The sequence below is a fragment of the Hippopotamus amphibius genome, chromosome 9, assembly GCF_030028045.1.
Source record: "Hippopotamus amphibius kiboko isolate mHipAmp2 chromosome 9, mHipAmp2.hap2, whole genome shotgun sequence".
Lineage (NCBI taxonomy): Eukaryota > Metazoa > Chordata > Mammalia > Artiodactyla > Hippopotamidae > Hippopotamus > Hippopotamus amphibius.
This window is the reverse complement of record NC_080194.1, coordinates 139,896,191-139,902,396: the sequence shown is the minus strand read 5'-3', so window position 1 is coordinate 139,902,396 and position 6,206 is coordinate 139,896,191.

The following is a 6,206-nucleotide window of genomic DNA, read 5'->3' as shown; positions in this document are numbered from 1 at the left end:
TGGGCTACTGACTGTACTACAGTGTTACCCTGCTTTATTTATGTAAGAGATTCCACTTTTCCTTCAGTTTCAACTGGGCACCTCACCGGGGATTTGACTTCTCAACTTACCTTTCAGGTGGGTGTGGCCAGGTTAGGGGTCCATTAGGGAAATGTGTCATCTTCTGAATCACATTCTTAAAAGTGTAACATTCTTAAAAGTTTGTTCTTTACTGCCTCTTTCCTCCTTCCCGTAGGGCAGTAATAGAACTTATTCTTTTGATTTTTAAAACAACTACTTAAACATACAAAAACCATTCTTGGTTTATGCTGAACAAAAAGAGGCAGTGGGCTGATTTTGGCCTGTGAATCATATTTTACTAACTCTTGCTTTAGGGGATGGAAAAGTAACAAGATAAAGGGAACTGTTTCTCTGGCTAATACCCTGGAATGGGATTGCAGGGATCGGGGTGCTCTCCTACCTCCCTGGACCCCATTTGGAATTGAACATGAGATTTCAGTCTTCTCTCTTGGTTCAGCTACTTTGCTTAGCAACCAACCTGACAGTGACACAGAATTGTCAACAAAAAATGAATTGCAGTCATTTCTTCTAAAATGCAACATATGCCTCCCTCCAAAACCAAGTAGACAACTAATGACTAAATATAAGAGTGAGTCTTAGAAAGCAGAATTAAGGGCAGCCCACTCAAAATCTTTCTAACATCAGAACAAGACTGTTAGCGGAATTAATGGAATCCTAATAAATACTAGTACAGTATAAAAAATATTAAATTCCTAATAAAATACGCAGTATTTTACCTTTAGGAAAATGTGTGCCCCCCCATCCAAAAAAGAAAAAATTGCACCCAGATCTTGGTTTCTAATTATTCCCCACTAAATGGAACCAGAGCTTTTTAGAGTAAAAGCTTATTACAACACTGATTAGGAAAAGGGTGTGGAACAGTCATTTATACTAGCAAACAGGAAGTGCAAAAACTGATGGGAAGTGATTTCACCAAAAATGGCAGAGTAGGGAAATGTGTCCCCCCAACATGAGCAAGCAATGAGCTGGCAATGTTGGCAAAACTCTAGAATCTAGTCCAGGACTTAGAACCACCAGGGAGGCTTAGTGAAAGGCAAAAGATTCGCAGTGAGAGAGCTGCCCACCCACCATCCCCCACACCTCAAGTCAGTGGCCAAATGGACGACAGCCTGAGTTCCAGGTACAGGTTGCTGGAGCAGGGCAAGAATTAGACCTTATTCCCATAGAACTATGCTCGTGGGTCTCACCTGTGGGCCGCTGTCTGTAAGACGATAACGGGGCTTCCCTTTGTTGTTTCCTTGACTCAGAGCAGTCTTCCCAGAGGACGGGTGCCAAAGGCATTTAAAGGCACAAGTACTGGGGGCAGCAACCTGCGACAGGATGACAGTCAAGGTGAGCAGCAGCAGTACTGAGAAGCCTGGGAAGGAAGAGTTTGGAAAATGGAGTTGTGTGGGAATAAGGGCTTTTAAAGGCTTCCATGTGCACATCATGTGTACCCAGGGTGGGACACAGCTCAGAAAAGACCTGAACAGTCCCTAAGCTCTCACCTGGAATGGCCTGCAGGTTCTTGTAAGCTGGGCGTGAAGGCTAAGGCAGAGTAAAGCCAGCCTGGCTGAGTGCTGAAGGAGTGCCCAACACAGAGCTAGCCTGCAAACTTGGGGAGTGTCCCCCCTTTTGTATCCTTTTTTTGGAGCTATGTGTTTAAGAAAACTGACAAAACATGGTTGACCTCTGGAAGCTAATGGAACAAAGAATTATGTGGCCACAAAGTTTACAGATTCAGTGCAATCCCTATCAAGTCACCAATGGCATTTTTCATAGAAGTAGAACAAAAAACTTTTTAATTTTTAAATCTGTATGGAAACACAAAGACCCTGAATTGCCAAAGCAATCCTGAGAAAGAAAAATGAAACAGGAGGAATCAGGCTCTGTGACTTCAGACTATATCACAAAGCTACAGTAATCAAAACAGTATAGTACTGGCATAAAAACAAATTAGATCAATGGAACAGGATAGAAAACCCAGAAATAAACCCACACACCTATGGTCAATTAGTCTACAACAAAGGAGGCAAGAATAGAGAAAAGACAGGCTCTTCAATAAGTGGTGCTGGGAAAACTGGACAACTTCATGTAAAAGAAATAAGAACATTCTCTAACACCATAAACAAAAATAAACTCAAAATGGATTAAAGACCTAAATGTAAGACTGGATACTATAAAATTCCTAGAGGAGAAGATAGGCAGAACACTTTCTGACATAAATCACAGCAATACCTTTTTGGATCCACCTAGAGTAATGAAAATAAAAACAAAAATATAAATAGGACCTAATTAAACTTAAAAGCTTCTGCACAACAAAGGAAAACATAAACACAATGAAAAAGTATTTGCAAATGAAGCCACCTATAAGGGGTTAATCTCCAAAATATACAAACAGCTCATGCAGCTCAATATCAACCCAATCAAAAAATGGGCAGATCTAAATAGACATTTCTCCAAAGAAGACATACAGATGGCCAAAAAGCACTCTCAGCATTGCTAATTATTAGAGAAATTCAAATCAGAACTACAATGAGGTATCACCTCACAATGGTCAGAATGGCCGTCATCAAAAAGTCTACGAACAGTAAATGCCGGAGAGGGTGTGGAGAAAAGGGAACCCTCCTACACTGTTGGTGGGAATGTAAATTGTTATAACCACTATGCAGAACAGTATGGAGGTTCCTTAAAAACTAAAAATAGAGCTACCATATGATCCAGTAATCCCACTCCTGGGCATATATCTGGACAAAACCATAATTTGAAAAGATACATGCATGCCAATGTTCACTGCAGCACTATTTACAATAGCCAAGACATGCACCTAAATGTCCATCAACAGAGGAATGGATCAATAAGATGTGGTACATATATACAATGGAATATTACTCAGCCATAAAAAAAGAATGAAATAACGCCATTTACAGCAACATGGATGGACCTAGAGATTATCACACTAAGTGAAGTAAGTCAAAGACAAATACCATATTCTGTCACTTATATGTAGAATCTAAAAAGAATGATAAAAATGAACTTACTTACAAAACTGAAACAGACTCACAGACTTCAAAAACAAACTTATGGTTACCAAAGAGGAGAGGTGAGGGAGGGGAGGGATAAATTAGGAGTTTGGGATTAACATATACCCACTACTATATATAAGATAGATAACCAACAAGGACGTACTATAAAGCACAGGGAACTCTACTCAGTATTCTGTAATAACCTATATGGGAAAAGAATGTGAAAAAAATGGATGTATGTACATGTATAACTGAATCACTTTGTTGTACACCTGAAACTAACACAACATTGTGAATCAACTATACTCCAATATAAAATAAAAATTAAAAAGAATTAAGTAGCAACATGTGACAAAGCATATAGACTTACAAAAAGAGTTTAGAAAAGTCAATAAGGAAGCAAACAATAAGAACCCACAACAAGCAATCCCTGGAGCAGAGAGCAGAATCTGATTTCCAGAGCTGCCATGTTACATTTAAAATGTCTGGTTTTCAGCAAAAAATTACAAGCCATACAAAGAAACAAAGTATGGCCACTCACAGGAAAAAGACTAACAGAAGCCCTCTCTGAGCTCTGCCTCTGGTTGGAGGGAGTGGTCCAGCCAGCAGGATTAGGAGTGCCACTCAGTGGGCAGTTACTTGAAACTAAATTTAAATTCAGTCAGAACCCCAAAAGCTTTGGAGATGAGCCTGGTAAATCCATTCTAAAAGTTGCCTCTAAGAACTAATGGGGGGAAGCCAAGAACGTCTTGAAAAATAGAAATGAAGAGGGACTTGGAGAAGTGTTACAAAGCAAGAGCAATTAAAACATCACCATAGTTAGCACAAGTATAAAATACAAACTATATAAATAAAAATAAACAAAAATCCAGAAAGAACCAGAGTACTTACAAGCTGTGAGTCAGGACTGAGACTGCAAATAAGAGAAAACAATATAACCAAGCTGCCAGCAACTCCAAGGTCAAAACAAACCAACCACCGGTCTATGATCATCTGCTGTTACAAACCCCCTGTGAGAACTCCAGTTGACTCTCCCTGGCGTCTCAGATTAAGTGTCCATCCCGGAAATAACTGAACCAGGCCAAAAGGATGGTGCTGTGACTGGCCCAATGGGGGATGTGCCAGCTGTGGGGTCTCAGCTTCTTTCTGGAAGGATGTGGGTATCTGTGCTGAGCAGATAAGAAGCAAAGCCATTACAGATGATAATTTAATCCACAATAAAGACAGTATTTCAAATCAAAGACAAAAAGATTAGTTAAATGGTGTAAGGACAACTAGCAATTCATTAGAAAAATAAATATCAGGCCCTTACATCATGCCACATCTTGTCAAGAAAAAAAATGGATAAAGATCAATGAATAATTCATTTAATTTTTAAAAGCGTGTTTCATATAGATAGAATACTTAATATGTAACTAGGTTCCAAACGGAAATTTCCTGTACTCTGTTTCTCTCAAACAAGAAATAACATTATTTCATGTTACATGGAAATTTACAGACAGCAGCCACTGAATCATTTTCTCAAATCATTCTTGCCCCCAAATTCCTATATCTAACACTTATGAATTACATAATTTTAAAAAATGTATGCCTCTGCAATATAGCCCCAAGCACGCCTTATAGCCCCAAGTGACAGAAAAATCTCAACTCCAACAGGCTTACACATGACCTCAGGTCTTCCAGATACAGAGCAGCTTCTGAGCTGGTTAAGTCCCCACCCTGGGTCATCACTGCCCACTTTCTTCCATGTCTCTGCTCCCCACCCTCAGACGACAGCCCTGAGTCACAAGATGCAACCAACGGGTTGTATCTGGACAAACAATGCCATTCTGCTCACGACTTACCAAATCGCCAGAACCCTTCCCTAAACATCCTATGGGCCATCGCCAGAAAACAGCCCCTGGTGAGGGGAGGAAAAACAGGCCACATCACGCCTCTCCCACCAGGAAGTGGCGAGCAGCCTGCCAACCTGCTGCCACGACACAGGGTAAAGCAGAAAGTGGGAATCAGGGCACAGAACCCACTGCCCCATTAGGCAGATGGTTCCTGGGTTCCTAAAACTTGGGCTACACGCAGTGTCCTCGGTAGGCAGCCCTTAAGAGTCCCATCAGGAGCAGGAAAAGTAAGGGTGTTCTCTACACACAGCACGATTCTCAGCGTAAGAAGCACTGCTCTTCTCAGTACTGCTGAACACAGGCTTGTGCTAGTAACAGTGCCGCATCTGCCTTTGCATATTTCATGGATGTTTTCATTAAACCAGCTAAACCCAAGACAAACACTTTTTTAAGGCATTGTTTGGCTTCTTTACTGAAGAGCAAATCAGTGACAATGGGCACCTTTATCTATGTATGCCAGAAGACAGTAAGAGAGTAGATGAGTGACGTAATACTTTTCCAAAACATTTTACAAAAATTTTCAGAGCTCTTTTAAGAAAAATATAGTTCAACACTTGCTATAACCTTGCTATTTTTGCTTCATCTACTTATGTATGCATTTTTCCCCTGGACCACTTCAGTGCTGCAGACACCATGACAGTTCATCTCTCCATGGTCAGCAAGTGTGTCCTTAGAAACAAACATTAACATTCACAACCACAATTATCACTTAAGAAAATTAACTCTAGTTCCCTAATACCATCTAATTCCTGTCCCACATTCTATTTCCTCCATTTCCTCCAAAGTATCTACATAAATGTCTTCTTGAACCAGATGTGTTTTGGATCCAATCAAGCTTCATGTACTGCATTTGATCATGTCTCTTTAGTTTCTCTGAATCGAAAAGTCTTTCCCTGCCTTTATCTTTTTTAAAAGTGACACTGACTTTGTGAAAAGACCAGGCCAGTTGTCTTGAAAAATACCCCACATTCCGGATTTGTCTGATTGTTTTTTCCAAAAACGCTGTTCTGCTATCTCCTGTGTTTCCTGTAAACCTAAAGACTAATAAACACTTGATTAGATTCACATTAAATATTTTGGAAAGAATACACTGAAGTGTAAGGGATCTGTGGGGACACTCTGACTCTACATGAACACTGCTTCCTTTCCATCCAATGATCGAGAGACACCAGAGGCTGCAGATGAACAGCCATTCCTTCAGCGTTTATAAGCTGCATTTTTCTAC